Genomic DNA, 18,468 nt, shown 5'->3' with positions numbered 1-18,468 from the left:
AAGGAAACAAATGACCAATGGTTAGAAACAACAACAAAAAGATTCATTTTAGTAGCCAAAAATGACCATGTAATAGATGTTTTATGTGCTGAGCATAACCTATGAGTCATAGTCCATATGGTGGTTTTGGAAGCAACATATACGTTGCTCTTAGAGCCTCTGGGATGAGTTCTCCAAGTTTTTCACATATAATCAATGGTGATTAGTAGAGGATATGAATCATCATGGCGCGTAAGTGTGCCTGAGCTCATGCTTTAATGGTGAGGGATTCACACTTTTTTCCTAAATGTATTCTTTCAGGGCTCTGCAGCTTACAAGCAAATAAAAGGGCAAAATGAAAAAAAGAATTACAACGCAGGGAGCTTTGTTTCTTTTTTAGATATTAAAATGGGCACTCGACACCTATTAATATGATTTAAATGGAGCAGGTCTAATGCCACTGAAATCTGTTTCAGTATTTCCCTACAACATTGGGTGGCATTCAATTGCATTTTTGCTCTAGCTCAAGGGGATTTCACCTCCTCCTCTCCCAACATGAGTCCTACACTCTCCCCAAATATGCTCTAGATGGTTGGGGAGGGAGCCAGAACAGATTTAGAGGTGCGCAGGGGGAGGAGAGTGGGAGATTGATCCATTGTACCAGGAGAAATCATGGCATAGAATGAACATTCTGATTATTGCTACATTGAATACTAATGGCACAAAACATATGCCTCTCAAACCATGTCCCGTCCCCCCGCACCTCCATCTCCTCCACACAGGAGCCAGGATGGTGCTTATATACATGCCACACAAATGGCGATTCATTACAGATATTTCACAAAAATCAGATTCTTTGCAGTTGACAAGACAGAAGGTTTTTAAAATACATTATTCTAGAATAGGTACAGGTAAAGGGACCCCTGACCATTAGGTCCAGTCGTGGCCGACTCTGGGGTTGCGGCGCTCATCTCGCTTTATTGGCCAAGGGAGCCAATGTGGCCAGCATGACTAAGCCACTTCTGGCGAACCAGAGCAGCGCACAGAAACGCCGTTTACCTTCCCGCCGGAGCGGTACCTATTTATCTACTTGCACTTTGACATGCTTTCGAACTGCTAGGTTGGCAGGAGCAGGGACCGAGCAACAGGAGCTCACCCCGTCACAGGGATTAGAACCACCGACCTTCTGATCGGCAAGTCCTAGGCTCTGTGGTTTTAATGATGGCAGCATGTGGCAGCATGCCAAAAAACTTCAGGGAAAACTAGCATCTATACAGAAATACCCCATGTCTATTGGCTAGAACAGAATCCTTCTTTCGGGTCTAATCTCAGCAAGGGGAAGGGACCCCGTGGGCACCAGGGAACTCTTCTATGCCTACCTGTGTGCCCACGGGCACTGCATTGGCGACATTTGCCATACAATAACGTTCCTTTAGCAAAGGTACATTTTCACTGTGAAAATTTTCATTGATGTTACCCACACATTTTTAACACCCCTGGGAATTATTACAAATGATCCATCTGAGCAAGACCTTCGAATATCACATTAAGTTTCGCTTTGCACCAAATAGACCACAGCTTCAGGTATATGATAACCACCAGCATTTGAAAATACAAATACAAATGTGTGGTTACTGTCAACAATCTGTTGGGGAATTAGGTGCCTCCCAGTATGTTTCCGAGCACAATTCAAAGTGTTGGTGCTGACCTTTAAAGCCCCAAACGGCCTTGGCCCTTTATACCTGAAGGAGCGTCTCCACCCCCATCATTCAGCCCGGACACTGAGGTCCAGCGCCCAGGGTCTTCTGGCGGTTCCCTCGCTGTGAGATGTGAGGTGGCAGGGAACCAGGCAGAGGGCCTTCTCGGTAGTGGCACCCGCCCAAGTGGAACGCCCTCCCATCAGACGTCAAGGAAATAAACAACTCTCTGACCTCTAGAAGACATCTGAAGGCAGCCCTGTTTGGGGAAGTTTTTAATGTTTGATGTTTTGTCATGTTTTTAATATTCTGTTGGGAGCCCCCCAGCGTGGCTGGGGAAACCCAGCCAGATGGGCAGGGTATAAATAAATTATTCTTATTCTTATTAATTTCCAGCTGCTGCTCATCCCCAGGGACCATTTGTCTCATATACCAGCATCAGTTGACTCCAGTATGACGATTATTTATTGTTATTTATTAAGTTTGTTAGTTGCTTTATTTTGCCCAAGGCAACTTAACCCAAAGTAACTTAAAAGTATCACTTCAACTGACCTGGATGGGCAGCTGCAAGGTCAGGGCTGAAGAGTTGTACCAAAAGGACCACCAGTTTGGCTCCATAGCCATGTCTACACATACCACCTACCCCCACTTTGCTACCTCCCTGCCTCAACCCAGCCATCCAGGTAAGTTGCAGTGATGCTGTTATCGGGAGTGCAGCTGCACTCCACCATACCACCGGCGGCTGTATGACACCTGATCGATAGCACCATCTTTTGTCAAAACAGATGGTGTTTGAGTCTGGTGCAAATAAGGATTTCCTTTTCTTGGTATAAGTTTCTTCCTACAGCAGCTACAGTGAGTATTAAACAGTTCCTAACCTCATACACTAGCTAAAGAGTTCCCGACCACTAAAAACAACACAAAACCTTGAGATTGACATTGGCGCACAAGCTATGTCTCTTGCAATGAAACCCCTGTCTGCTCTTTGACAGCATCGCACATGATGAGAGCCAAGGGAAGTGCACAAGTCAACTGGGGGGGGGGGATTCTGAGGTTAACGTTTGAAACGAAGAGAAAATTTTTATGATAATCATGTAAATGCACATGATAAAACAGTTGAAAAAGTAATTAGGCGCAATGCTTTTTTTAAAAAAACAACAACCGTTTTCCCTAGAGTGTTGCAAAAGAAGATGGAAGCGAATATGGTAACACGTCAAGAAGAAGGAAATACAGCTGAGTCTCAACTTGATATACATTATATAGGTTCACTATATAAGTTACCTAATGCAGATTGCTTAGGTAATAAATTGCATTCAGTTAAAGAATCTGAAGATTTTTTTAAAAGCAATATGCTACAAATTATATTAGAGAGTACACTAATCCTGTAAAAATTAGAGGCTGCCCCCTCCCCTACTTTACATATGTCCTGGGTCTTCTCATATGTAGAAGTGGCTCACCAGGGGAATGGAACTTCTACACCACCTTCCTGGCAGCTGTGTCCCTGTTGCTTGCTGGGAGTGGGGAGGCAATGAAGAGTTCTCTGTGGTGCAAATGCACTGGCAGGAGCACTGAAGAAGCTCCACTGGTGCATTTGCACCGTGCCAACCTATCCAGTACATCACCCCTCTCCTATCAGTAAGCAAGAGCAACCCAACTGCCAGGAAGCTAGTGCAATGTTCATACGGCTCTATTCATCTGTAGATCTCAAAGTGCTTTACAAAACTAACATCTCCATTAGGGCTACTCAGAAAGTATTTCATGCTTTTTGTTTTCAATAATAATAATAATAATAATAATAATAATAATAATAATAATAAACAACTTTATGGGCTCCCATGGGAAGGAGGGCAGGATATAAAATGAAAGAATGAACAAATGACTTTTGTTTTACAAAGTGTTTCTCTGAAGATTTCAGCTTTGTGATACAGAACAATTTTGTGTGATGTCACTGCATACCTTACGGTGACAGCTGCCTACAGCCCTTTTCCCAAATGCAATGGGTTTTCATTGAGATTTTGATGAAGAAGGCATGCAACCATGTGCATCCCACTTGCATTTGAAAGCAGTCTCTATTACATAGGACTCTGCCATATTTCTTTCTTTATGTATTAATATGGCTGCAACATTTTGGCTTCTATCCAAAGCTGCAATTTCCACCAACTGGTATTCAGAAGCATACTGTCTCCAGTTGTGGTGGTGCAGTATAACCATGGATAATGACCACAGAGAGCCTTATCCTCCATGAATTCTCTTTTAAAGCCATCCAAGCTAGTTACCATCACTACCTCTTGTGGAAGCTGTCTAGATGATGCCTGCAACCTTCATGCCAGGAAGGCCATTCACCCTGTGGTCTGTATGCCCATCACACACCCAACAGTCTATGTTTCTAACAATCAAATCACCCCCTACCAGAACTCCTCCTACCCCTTGGAGACGTATCCTCAGCATGAAAGGATAGTTATTCATCCCCCAAGGATTGGATTCCTTCTAAGGGATTGTTTCCTTCTTCCTCAGAGTAGCTACAATTTCTTTTTTCCCCAAGAGGGATTTTCACCTTTGGGTACAGAACTACTCTGCAGGCTATTTTATTGCACGTGGTGTGCAAAATCAGCGAGTTTGTCAGAACTATAAGCTAGGGCTGCAGAACCTCAGGCCTGGAATCCAAATGCAGCACTCTAGACCTCTCTACCATTCACCCCAGGCCACATCTCTCACTGGCTCTGCTTCACATCCTGAGTGTTTTTGAATGGCTGGAATGTGTCCTTGAATTCAGACCATACCACTTGTTTGCCAGAATAGAGGTTACAGAGGGGTGTATGGAACTGGCATACAGTGGTACCTCGGGTTACAGGCGCTTCAGGTTACAGACTCTGCTAACGCAGAAATAGTACCTCAGGTTAAGAACTTTGCTTCAGGATGAGAACAGAAATCGTGTGGTGGTGGCACGGCAGCAGCGGGAGGCCCCATTAGCTAAAGTGATACCTCAAGTTAAGAACAGTTTCAGGTTAAGAACGGCCCTCCAGGAACAAATTAAGTTCTTAACCTGAGGTACCACTGTTCTGTACAAAGGTGAAATTTACATTTGTTGTTCCACCCACTTGTGCCTCTGGCCCTGCTCACCAGTAGCATATCACCCTGGAAGGTTTCCTGGAAGGTTTCCTTTGGGCTGGAAAAGGTTCCTCACCCCTGAGAGAAACCCTGGGACTGGGGAAGGGCAAGCCCTTTCTCCTCAACTTCCCTAAATGGTGCCCTTACAGAGTGGTTCAGGTTCTTGAGCTTTTACTGTACACATATTTTTGGAATTGTGTGTGTGTGTGTGTGTCAAAATAATCAATTAAAGCTTTGACTGTAACTCTACACCATTATGTCATTGTTATGGAATCATTATATTCAAGAAGTCCTTCGTAACAGTTTGCTAACGTGAAAGAAAGAGCCTCGGCTTGACGGTTCTTCTTTGCTGAACACCACCAAGCATCTGTTTGTTAACTCAGCCCTTTCTCCATGGGACTGGGAATTAGCTTAGGAGAGATCTGGAGCAAGGCAGGCCTTTTGCTTTGCATGGCCTGTCAGGCACCCCATGCTCCAAAGGAAGGATCATCAGCTGCGCCGGAGAGCCGTGAGGAGAGCAGCCAAACTGAGTCTGCAGGCCTGCGAGGGACCCCCATGCCAAGAACAGCAATAAATAACCTGTTCCAAGCTGATCTCCAAGTAGCAAGATGATTTCCAAGCTCAGCAGGGGCCCTTTTCCTTCTTTGTCTGAAATAGTCCAACGGCCCTGGGATACCTCACGAGAAGAAGGGGGGAAATCACCATACACTGAGCACAGCTGCCTGAACGGGATATTTAAAGCTGGCTCACTAATGACCTCAGTGTGAAAAAATACATTTCCATCAAAACAGCTCAAGAGTGTAATGCATGTCAGATTCTTTACACATTATAAAAGGCTTCAGCAATGCCAGGTTGTCCCTGATCATCTCCCCAATAACTGTTACAGCTCTATGCTGTGATCCATGAATTTCTCCATCTGAAGAGAGAGGGGGGGTGTCTGGAGAGAGGGAGGGAGAGAGAGGTAGGTAGGTTCTGGGTTCCTGACAACCTACAGGCCTCAAATGAACTCAAATACCAACATCTTTTGGCTCTCATTGTAACTCTGAGTATCAAGTTAGTTTCACATAAGCACTGTTCATTTCCCTTCCCTTCCCTTCCCTTCCCTCTACATTGCTCTGGAATGACTGCCTAGTCAATGAGCTGCTCTGCACAGATCAAATTCTTACGCATGCATGAGGTCAGCAGTGGATGGTATGGTGGAGCTGCTTCACTCACTTGATCTCTGTATGACGAAGTCATTGCAGCATACCGTGATGGTGAACAGGCAGAAGCAGTGGGGTGGGCATGGTGCAAACACGCTGACAGGAACGCTGGGCCAGTGTGTTTGCACTGTGACAATATCACCACCACCAAGCTGCTTCCCCTCTTCATCCCAGGATGCTGCGAGTCAGCTGGACAGAGGTCAGGTGAGCAGCATAGCTCCTCCATGTAGTCCACTGCTGATTTAGAGGAAATGAATGAACACACAGAGGAAGAGGGGCTGGCATTGCACCCACTGTGGCCCTACCTTCAACTACCATGCATTCATCCAAATAGCTGCTCAGAAGCATCACACATATTATCTGCATACTGTGCATATGATTGCTGGTGTGTCTGCACCCAGCTTGTTGTACACAGGGAATAGGTTGACTGAATGTGCATATGCACCTATGCATACGTACCCCCATACATACATATTAGCCATGTGTTTATTCACTTTCTCTATAATGTCATCTCAACAGGGCTTCAGAGAATGGGGCTTTTCAATAGGGTTTCAGCAGTCATTTGCAGAACTCTGGGATGGTTTACTTCTGCCAATCATCATTTTAATGTGTAATTGAAGTATATTTTGCTGATATACACACCATCAAACCAGCTCCAGAGCAGTCCTGGGCTTCTCAAGGGCACAGCTTGGTTGAAAATGAGATATCATGTCTTTTCAGTTACCAAAAATAATAATGATGATCCAGAAAGACCATAATATAGCAATTGTGAACTTATTCAGAGCTAAGCTAAAAAGAAATGGAAGCAAATGAGTAATTGGTGAAAGGGAAATGAAGCCAAGATGAAATCTCTTCCAGGTGATCAGAGTCCCAGTGAACAGGTCAGCCAGCAGTTAGCACTAAATACTCAAGAAGGAGTTTCCATCACAATTGAACATCACTTTCATAATCTAGGGTTCTGGCTGGATCCTAAAATGAAATATGACACACACATTGACACCGTGCCTTTAAAATAACACTTCTGTAATGCTTCTAATTTAAGCACTGCTTGGAGAGAGTAAAAAATGGAAAATATCTCTATTTGATTCAGCTATTATGGATTTTTACATTATATATTGCATTTCCTGAAACAGACAATGAATTGCTTTCCATCTCATGGAATTGGATGGATACCAGTTGGTGAAATTAATTAAGTGCAACCCAGTGTATCCTATGGCATGATGATTCTTTCCTGCTGATTCATTTATAATGGAATATTCCTCCTTTTATAAAACAGCACCCATAATATTTGCAGTGAAGACGCCACTTTGAAGTATTATCCTTTCAGCAGCTTTAATTTGAAGAGCTTGATCAATCCTTGTACTAAGTAAGCTGTAGCAGGTTTGAAGGGATGAATGGATCGGTCTAACTGCTGTCTATGCCAATTTAACATGTGCTCATGTTTAATTCCATTCCATCCCAACTTACGTCCAACTAAACATGGTTAAAATCTGTCTCCAGAACTTTCATGAGACCTGAGTTGGGTGCTAACTCGGTGAGAAAATGCCTCTTAATGACACAAACAATAAGTATGTCATACTTTCTTTGCACAATTAATTGCATCTATCAAAATAAACAGGGAGATGCGCCAAGAGCTTTAGCACTGAATTATCTGTCAACTTACATTTTGGGTCAGTTGGATTCATATTAGAACTGAGATGAATAAAAGCTCCTGGAGGTTGTCCCAGATTGAAAGCCAGGATTTAAAAGTTTGCGCTGCTTTCTGCTTGGCTTTGCAGCCAAGGACCTAGAAAGATTGGCCTCGACTAGTTTTATGACTTCAGTTGCAAGCCAGAAAGGGAAGAGACCACAAAGCTACATTCACCCTTCTGTTGCCATCTATCCACTATTCACCATCCCAGTCCAAAGACAGTACTGGGCATTTTACAGGGCAATGAAAAATAAATGTCATGTCCTGATACTGGGCCCTGTTCTGGATTGGGGCCACACAGCAGTGTCTTGCCAAAAGAACAACAAAAACCCACTGGCTGCCATTTGCCCTCACAGTTGCTGTTGGATGGCCACCTGTCATGGATGTTTTAGTTGAAATGCCTGCATTGCAGGAGGTGGACTAGATGGCCCCTGAGGTCCCTTCCAACTCTACAATTCTATGTTTCTATGAAGTAGTGGCCAGTGTCCTCCACAGTGACCTTCATGGTTTCATGCAACTCTATATAAACAGTACTGCTGCTGCTCATCCAAATTTTGGGCTATCGGGACAATTATTAATGCCACAACATGTTTGGATCATGTGCCTTCTGAAATAGAGCCAACTTGATGGTGTAAGTTATTTCTTTCCACTCCATAACAAATGCTATGTGCAAATCTTCCCACCCACCAAGGGTGTTCCCTAAAAACATCAAGGATGACTCTGCTGTGTTGCTAGTAGCATTATTTAATGGAATAAGAATTTCCCCAGTTCATCATGATATCTATTCTTAGCTGTTTCTTAACTGCTGTCTGTACGTTTACTCAGAAGTAAATCCCACTCTTTAAAAGGGTAACGGGGGATTTTTGAGTATGTTTTGTTCTTGTTCTTTTTATTATGTATTATGTATTTTTAGTTTGCGTTGTTATGCTGTGAACCACTCTGAGGTCTTCACATGAAAGGCGGTGTACAAATTTAACAAATAAATATGTGCCCAAGCCCAGATGCTTAGGATTGCAGACCAAATGTGCAGAAAATAGAAACCTAATGTACAGTGAAAGTGACTTATATGGAAAGAAATCATTGTGTTAGTTAGTTGCTTAACCCTGCCATTAGCTTTTTTAAAATGTGGCTGATGTTATGCAAATTATACAAGAAGTTCCTTCAAAGCTGTAATTCCAAACTAGGTCAAAAGGGGGTGCCTTGAAAGATATCATTAAAACTATGTTGCAATTGTTCCCAAAATTCTATACTACCATAATTATGTTATTTGTGCTGCCATAGCTGTGTATTCTTCCCCAATAGAAGATTAATTAATCTCTGTACCAGCACAGTAGCTGAGTCAGTGAACAGCCCATTGGATCAGGCCAGTGGCATCCTCTCCTTACAGAGGCCAACCAGATTTCCATGGGAAGCCTGAAAGCAGGGCAGGAGAGCAACAGCACTACCGACAACCTCGTGATTCTCAGCGACTGGTATTATGAGAGAGGGAGTCAAACTTTTCTCCAACCACTTTCTCCCCACTAGGCACAATTTTATAAACCTCTATAGTGTCTCCTAGACAGCATCTTAAAAAGCAGAGACATCACATTGCCAACAAAGCTCCATCTAGTTAAAGCTATGGTTTTCCCAGTAGTGAGGTATGGAAGTGAGAGCTGGACCATCAAGAAGGCTGATCGCCGAAGAATTGATGCTTCTGAATTATGGTGCTGGAAGAGACTCTTGAGAGTCCCATGGACTGCAAGAAGATCAAACCTATCCATTCTAAAGGAAATCAGCCCTGAGTGCTCACTGGAAGGACAGATCATGAAGCTGAGGCTCCAATACTTTGGCCACCTCATGAGAAGAGAAGACTTCCTGGAAAAGACCCTGATGTTGGGGAACATGAAGGGCACAAGGAGAAGGGGACGACAGAGGACGAGATGGTTGGACAGTGTTCTCAAAGAGGCAGTGGAAGACAGGAGTGCCTAGCGTGCTCTGGTCCATGGGGTCATGAAGAGTCGGACACGACTAAACAACAACATCGTGTTTCCTGTTACTTACCTTTTCTATAAACTTAAAGCCCTACTGCTAAATAGCCCACCAAAAGTGATGCCAGTTGCATCTACCTTTGTCACCATATAACAGTAATTTAGAAGACTAGCAAGGTATATTACTGTGTTAAAAACATGTCTCCTGTTTCTAGTTTACAGCTTAGAGATAACCATGAATAAGCAATATACAAATTGCAGTTTTTTTAAAAAAACTCCATCATGTAATGAGAAAGAGAGTGTGCTTGTACCATCCTCAACATGACATCTTGCCCTGTCCCTTTAAAAGTTCCTTCAACATGTGAGTCAACATACTGGAGGAAGGTCTGCCAGTAGGCTGTCTCCATGAGGTCCAACTCAAGGCATGGCCTATTTGTGTTTGGCAGGCTTCTACTTTGCAGACCTTCTCCCGACATGGTCAATGCTCAACGGTATGGAGGCAGAACAGGCAAAGTGGGTATATGAAAGTGCACACAGAGCGACACACACAAAACCCATTCACCCTCTCCAAGCAAATGAGATCACATGGAGAGAAACACCTGAAGAGGGGTTGTATGTCACACTCAGAAATAGCTCATTAGATGTGACCACGGGTACCAGTTTCTGTGTCATTGCTCTCTCTCTCTCTCTCTATATATATATATATAATTTTATAGAAGATAAAATAAATGTAAACACGATAGTAATTATTAAAAGCCCACATTAGCTAGCAAAGGACCAGAGAAGAACAAGGTTTAGTGAAATTGTTTTAGGAAACAAGTGTGGCAAACAGCATTTTCTCCACCACCCTTTATTATCAAAGTTTGGTTTTTTTTAAAAAAAGAAAGGGTGTTGTTACTTTAATTATTATTTTAACTTTGCTAATCTACAATTTTAAGACCGTTATTAATAATAATGCTGCTGCTGTTGTTACTTTAGCTTTGTTCTAGGGGAGAAAAGAAAAGGGATTTGTCAGGAAAGGCTTTTAAACTACAGTCATTTGAGGATTCATTTGCCCTGGCTAGAAAGAAATGATGGCATACATGAAACTGTTGCCAATGCCTACCACTGCGTCCCTTTGGATATCAATAAATTCATTCCAAGAGTTTATACACTTAAGTGATTTACAGTATACACTTAAGTGCCATTCAAAGAGCTCAGCATGAGATTTCAGGCTCCGGAGGTCTTCTGAGATTATAGTCATAACTGTTGATTTTAGAGCCAGGTATTTCTCTGCCCTACTACAAACAGGTTTCTTGTATGAAACGCACCAGCTCGTTGACTTGAACAAAACTAAGTTTGAAGACAGTTTAATTTAAAGTGAACGAAAAAGGTTCAATCAGTCAAAGACCGCCAAATGCATAAAAGGCCGTTATTACTATTAATAAGCCTTCACAGTAAATTATAATATTTTATAGCGCTATTAAAAGTATGCTGGGTTCCCCTCACCCACCAACTCTCCAATTCTAGTCTCCACAGGAAAAAAAAATGTTTAAAAAGAGTCTCCAGTGAAGACTTTTTCAGTTCATTTTGCCAGAGTAGTTTTCATTGCCTCCAGTCCCAGAAGCCTTTACACAAAGGACTATCCATACATATGTAAAAATTAAGGTCCCTCCCAGTACAAAATGGCCGCCAGAGTTCCTGCACAGTTCTGCATGAGGCCTTCATATGCATCCCTCCAACCCAAAGAGTTCATGACAAATTCAGCAGAGGGATGCACATTTAGGCCTAGCCGCTCATGGGAGAGCTGTTTCCAGCTACCCCAGCCTCTGCCTTTTAGAGCCTAGGTGCTAACTGAATTGGTGAAACATTGGGGAAGTTGAGTCCTTGAGATTTGGTCAGACTGACTTGATTCTTGGCTAATTTGTAGTAGACTTAGAAGCAGTGGAAGCTAGCACACTGGGACTTTCTCCCTTTCTCCTCTCCCTGTGCATCCTGTACTTTCCCTAATCTTCTTGAGGGGGGTGTCAAAAGAACAAGCTGGTTTGCAGAGGGAAAGATTTTACATTTGTGCACCTAGTTAAGAATTTGTCTTCTTTAATGAAAACAATTGACTCACTATGCAAAAATGAATCCTCCAATCTATTCATGGGCTTGTCGTTTTCTTCTCAAGGACTGCAAGCCCACGTTGGCCCTGGACTGTCTATCAATTTTTAAATAAAAATACTAACTACCATGTTGACAAAGCAGGCCTTTGCAGAACTTCAAAGCCCAGTTTTGTGTGTGTGCCTCTCTAGCGCACTATCCCCCCTTGCACTTTGATATTTTGATAGCCAGTGAAATTATTATCTATTCAATCCAGCGTGTATTTATTTAGTTTAATTTATCTCTGTTATTTCTTCAGCAGTCAACAGCCAAGGAAGAGCCCTCCCTCTGATTATTGGCAGAAGCAGAAAGCAAGAATTGAAAGCGCAGGGACTTTTATCTCCAACAGCTGAAAGAAAACTCAGGCATTTGAACTCTTTCTTGCTGGGGCTCTAGTGGGATTTCCCCAGGCTCCTCCTCCCTTAATTTATGCCTTTCAAAACCCAGCCAAGTTTCTTTATATAGGTTCCCCTGTGCCATAAGAGAGCAAAAAAGTCAAGAAGACAGTGTTCAATCGAAAGTATGATCTAGAAGTGTTTTTTCCCCTTTTGAAAAGGGAACTCTGTGTTAGAATATTTGGACTCAGTAAGAGAGAGAGAGAGAGAGAGAGAGAGAGAGAGAGAGAGAGAGATTTCTCCAGTCTTGTTTGTTCAATTCAGTCTACTAAACTGAGGGTATGCATAATCATGGGAGAAATATTTTATATCCATGCACAGACGTTTCATATGATGCATAAATGAAATACATTGGGATAGTGCAGACTGCCAGCTATAAAAATTAAGTGTGGTGTAATGGTTAGAGCATCAGATGAGGACCTAGGAGCAGAGTTCTATTCCCCACTTGGCCACAAAGCTCACTTGAGCCCGTTGGAAGAAAAGGTGGGATATTCTTATTATTATTCTTATTTATTATTATTATTCTTCTTCTTCTTCTTCTTCTTCTTTTTTTATTATTATTATTATTATTATTATTATTATTTTATTTTGTACCCGCCCTTCTGGCTGGGTTTCCCCAGCCACTCTGGATGGCTTCCAACAAAGATTAAAAATACATTAAACTGTCACACATTAAAAACTTCCCTGAACAGGGCTGCCTTCACATGTCTTCAGGTAGTTGTTTATCTCTTTGACATCTGATGGGAGGGCGTTCCACAGGGCGGGCGCCACTACAGAGAAGGCCCTCTGTCTGGTTCCCTGTAGCTTTGCTTCTCATAGTGAGGGAACCTCCAGAAGGCCCTCAGCGCTGGACCTCAGTGTCCGGGCAGAACGATGGGAGTGGAGACACTTCATCAGGTATATAAATGCAATAAATAAATAAGATGCTTTTTTAAAAACTCAGGATGCAGTTCTCTACGGGGAACAAGGCCCATTGAGCACAGTGTTATATACTGACAAGATGTCACTTCTGTCAGCAATTGTGCTGCAGCATTCTGCACTAGATGCAGTTTCCGGATCAAGCACAATAAAACATTACATAGAGTGCATAGCTACAAATCTTCTCACAGCTTAAGTACTTAAATCTGTTTGAGAATTACTATGTCTTCTGTGCTGAACTACATCATATAAAGCTTTTTCCTTTTCTTTTTTACTTTATTTTTCCCCAAACAGAAGTTCCATGTTCCTGAACTGAACTCATAATAGTTCAGCCATCAAAATGAGATGTGTGCGTGTTTACATACTTCAAAAATCAACAACTTACTATCGAGATGTTCTGTTAGGAAGGATACTGGGTCCATAAAGAAAGGGCAGGGAACCTTCACAAAGCTACATACAGTGGAAAGGCGCAGGATTTAATTGCTACACTTGACATCCCTGCTGGTAACAGTGTAAACAGAAGTGGTTTCTGAGCACTAAATTTTCCTGAGTCATATTGCATGACTCACAGATCATATCCCCACACTTTGGGGTGTATAAACACATTTTCCCTTTCTTCTTGGTTGTTATTTGCTCAGGAATTCTAATTAGTGTGAGGCCTTCAGTGAGCAGACTGTTGCTAAGTTGTTTATTTTGCTCCTTCATCCACTGAGTGACTTCCACTCTGTGCATCACACCCAGCTTTGCTGTAGTGCAGATATAACTTCCCACAAAGGCGCTTCCTACAAAGAGGAATAGCAGGACATGAACTAAAGTAATGGTCTTTGGAATGGGTTTCCCAGACTCATTGTGAAGATCAGCCATGGGGAAGAAGCTCCCCTTAAGCTTACAACCCCTGTTATGCACACTTGTGGGGGAGAGTTGAATGCCTTCTAGGATGCACTCTCTGAACATAGCTGTCAACTTTTCCCTTTTCTTGTGAGGAATCCTATTCAGAATAAGGGAATTTCCTTTTAAAAAAGGAAACATTGACAGCTATATCTCTGAATGAGGGGTGACAACAATGGAGCCCAATAAGAAGTGCTGCCTGGTTGTCAGGCCTCCAATGAGTGGGCAGAAGAGATATCAGAGCCCGAAGCTGTTCCAGGGGAAAGGAGGAGCAATTTATGGGGTTTTGCACCTCCTGTGAGGCAGGGGCCAGAGCTGGAGGATGGGGAGGGTATGGAGCAGTCAGAGACAGGGAAAGAGGTGCAGGAGCTGGAGATGGAAGGACAGGGTGTAGCAGGAGCTGAGGGAGAGACAGTGCCTGAAGGGAGGGAGCAGCAGAATCCCCTCTCCTGCTGTCCCCCAGGACCAGAAGGGGCTTGAAGAGGCAGGCACAGTGGCAATGTCCATGTAGGAGAAGTCAAGGTTTAGCTTGCACTCATGCGGTCAGACAAGGATAGTGAAGTTTGGGTGTAGGCGCAGCCACCTGTTGCTCTGACGTTCCGGCTCAGAGCATAAGCCCAGGAAGGGACACCAGCAGCCTGGCCACCAGAAATGTGGTGCTACAGGAGCTATAGTAAGTTCAACAGCAGACTTGGGTACTATGGCACCCTGTGTGAGGCCAAAATTCCCCCCATCCTGCTTCACACTGCCTTCCCAAAAGTGGGTAAGGAGATGCCCAGCTTTGGGAAGGAGGCATGAGGGCTCTGGTAGGGTCCGAGACCCCTAGCACCTCTTACCCAAAGCTGGGAAAGTGCTAACTAGGCTTTGGAAGGAGGAGAGAGGACTGTATGATCCTATCACAGCCTCATACCTCCTTTCCAAAGCCCATCTCCTCACTTACTGGGCTTTGAAATGTTGCCCCATCGGCTCAGCACCCAGTGTGTGCACACCACTTGCAGAGCCCTAAATCTGCCCCTGGTAAGTTTGTCCTTTGTCAATAAATAATTAAACTACTGGTTGTTTGTCCTTCTTGGGCTGGGTGTGCTCAGGACTCTGGCACCCATTGGGACTAATAGGATGGAAGGCAGGGAGGCCAACAGCAGGTGGAGCCAACTAATTCTACTTTTGCACCATCCTCCTCTGTGCTGAGCTCTGCAGGGCAGCAAGGAGACTAAGGAGGAGGAAGTTGGCAGGCAGAGCCATCCTCAGGACTGAGGTTGGTGGGGCAGCACCCCCTTCACTGCAATGGAAGACTCTCCACTGTGAATGCCAGTTCCCACTTTAGGTTCTGGGAGGTCCTTGGACAATATATCTTCAGTAGCCTCCTCCCACTTCTATTCCTCCCAAGGATGATGGGCCTCCAATGTTTATGTAAGAGTTCAGGTGTGTAGAGATAATCCTTGAGGTATTTCAGGAGGGAGGGGGGAGAACTCTGAGGCATTAAGCATCATTGGAGGTGTAAATTTGGAGCTTCGTAGTTTCACTTTGCACTAGAACTTCTTTATGGTGAACCACCCAAAGTTGCAGAGACAGAAGGGGCAACACTGCTTGCCCAGGTTGCAACTTGCCTGTATCTCCCACACCCTTGGCGATCCATTGACTCTTTCTGACCAAAGCTGGAATAAGTGGTGTACTAGTGCTGGCCTAGTTCCTAGTTCCTCATCTGTGCATTATGGGCCTCTGGAGCAACACTCAATCCAAGCCAGTCCCTGATGGGATGTTCACCTTTTGCCCTTCAACAACTTGATTCTCTACAACTCATCACTCGCAGTCCTTTGCAGCAATTTCAAGTCCTTGTCTGATTATGCATCACAAATAAGAGGGACAAAAGGGCTAAGAAGCATTGTGCTCCAGCAGCAGCAGCAGCAGCAGTAGTAGTTATATATTAAATTTCTATACTGCTCTTCATCTAGAATCACAGGGTGGTTTGCAATATAAAAACACAAAAATGTTCAGTTTCGGTTTCAGTTTCTGTTAATTGGTTAATTGGTTCTCGTGGGAAACTTGCAGATTCTAGCTTCACCAATTAACTCAAGCTGGAGTCAATTTACTCTTGGCAGAAAGCCCAGGTCTGCTTGACCTAGAAACTACTCACTCTGATTGGTTAACGAGCAGCACTCAACTCTGTTATCTAGGGATTGCTAGCACAGTTTGATGTGAGGTGTGTTAGGAGTTAGAAGTGCTGTGTATGGTTTTGAGAGAGAGAAAGAGAGGGTTTATTTTGCTTTTATTTGTATGCAGAAACTCTGCTGGTTTTATTTTTCTCCTTTTAATAAATCCTGTAAATAGTTATTCTGAGTCTAGCTGACTAGTCATTACTGCCGCAACTAGCTTCTTCGCTGTGCAGGAAAACTCTGCTACGTTTGGGCTAAAGCCAGTAGGGCTATGCCTGACACTCCAAAGTTCCATGAGGTTATGGGCATTGTGCTGCCAGCCTGAGTTGCGGTGGTGTCAGCATCAACGGCGTTGGTTCCAGTAGTTCCAGAAGTTGTTGTTCTCTGGCTGGTTCCTGACCGTGGTGAGCTGGTGACGCAGCGGACACAAGGACAACAGCTGCAGCGTGTGAGTGCTGGGTGCTGTGGTTCCTGTTTTCTCTCTCGGTGGTCGTGAGTAGCTGGTTCCGGGTTCCAGGGACATCGCTCTCAAGATGGCCTCACAACCAGTTCAGATGGCTTTTGAGCGTCTGAATGACTCCAATTACTTGCTGTGGTCGGAACGCATGCAGGCAGTGCTGCAGAGGGATCGTCTCTGGCAAGTGGTGAGTAAGTTTCCTACGAAGCCTGATGATGAAGACCTCGATAAAGACCAAAGAGCAAGGGCCACAATTGTCTTGGGGCTGGAAGATTCCCAGTTGCCGTATGTGAGGGGAATCAAGACAGCTAGAGGTGTGTGGCAAGCACTTAAAGAACTCCATGTGCGTGAGACAGCGGTTTCCAAGCTGTTCATTCGCAAGGCATTGTACAAGGCAATGTTACAGCCTGGGGTTACAATGCAGGAACACCTACACAGTTTACAGTTAAAGTTTTCTGCGCTACAGGAAAGAGACTGTGCGTTAGACCAGCAGGAGAAGGTGGCTATTATTTTGAGTTCTCTCCCGGAAAGCTGGGATAATTTAGTTTTGTCTCTAGAAGGCATACAGGAGCATGATTTATCAGTCAGTTACGTTACTGGGCGTTTGATTGAAGAATGGCAGAAGAGGCAAGAAAGGTTGTTGGCTGCAGAGGCTTCTACAGGTGGACGGTTTGGAGGGAGTTCTCATGCCGTACCAGAGGTGAAGCAAAAGCAGCGTACCGGTGAGGAGTCAGCGTTTGCTGTTAGGCGTTGTTTCCGATGTGGGTCTTCAGCGCATCTAAAACGACAATGTCCGGAGTTGGTCAAGTCTCAGTGGCCGGTGCAGAAGCAGAGACGAGATCAGCAGCAGCAGCAGTGTAAAAAGAAATTCTTCAAACAAAAACAGTCGGCTCAGCTGGTGACCGGCGAGGTCAAGATTGCTGATGAGAAACAAGCGGTCTGGGTGGTCGATTCGGGAGCGTCTCGCCACATCGTGAATTCAGATGAATTGTTTGTTTCCAAGAATTCAGCACAGCGCAGCCAGGTGGCTCTAGCAGACGGAAGTACTTCCGAAGTGATTTCGGGGGGTGCAGTCTTTGTTCCTTGTCTTCGTGAATGCCTGCAAAATGTACTTTGTGTGCCTTCATTAAGGAGCAATCTGATGTCTGTAGATTGTTTGCTAAAAGCTGGGTTTAAAGTGTATTTTGAAGGAGACAGTTGCATTATTAAGAAGGCTGGTGAGATTTTAGGCACTGCTAAGTCAGAGGGAGGCTTGTTTTGGCTTAAAGCAGGATCTCAAGTTGCAGCAGTAGTCAGTAAATCTCAGCCTGCAGTGAATAACAAAGCTGTACATGACAACTGTGTGCACTTATTGCATAGGAAAATGGGGCATGCTTGCTGGAAAAGTGTACTAAAAATGTCTGAATTGGCTGATGGGGGTAATTTAAAGAGTTGTAACAAGTACCTTGATTGTAATGTGTGTAAAAAGGTTAAAACCCACAGAGTCTCTTACCCCAGAAGTGACAGAGTTAGTGAGTCACCGCTACAGCTGGTTCACATGGACGTAATTGGTCCATTTGCTGTAAGCAGGGGTGGATCGCGCTTTTCACTAACAATTGTGGATGACGCCACGCGTTATTCCTGGGTTTTTCCCATGAAAAATAAGGGTGATGTGTTCACTAAGTTTAAAGGCTGGGTGGCATCTGTGGAAAGATTTCTGTCTGTTAAACTCAAAAGGATTCAGACGGACAGAGGTGGCGAATTTATGTCAAATGCCTTTAAAGATTGGTTACAAAAGCGTGGCATTGGGCATAGAAAAACGAACGTTTTTTCCCCAGAGGAGAATGGCGTTGCAGAGCGAAAAAACAGATCTTTACAAGATATGATGTTTGCCATGCTTGAAGATGCTGA

The sequence above is a fragment of the Podarcis bocagei genome (assembly GCF_964188305.1).
Source record: "Podarcis bocagei genome assembly, chromosome: 5".
Lineage (NCBI taxonomy): Eukaryota > Metazoa > Chordata > Lepidosauria > Squamata > Lacertidae > Podarcis > Podarcis bocagei.
Note: the sequence above shows the minus strand (reverse complement) of the source record.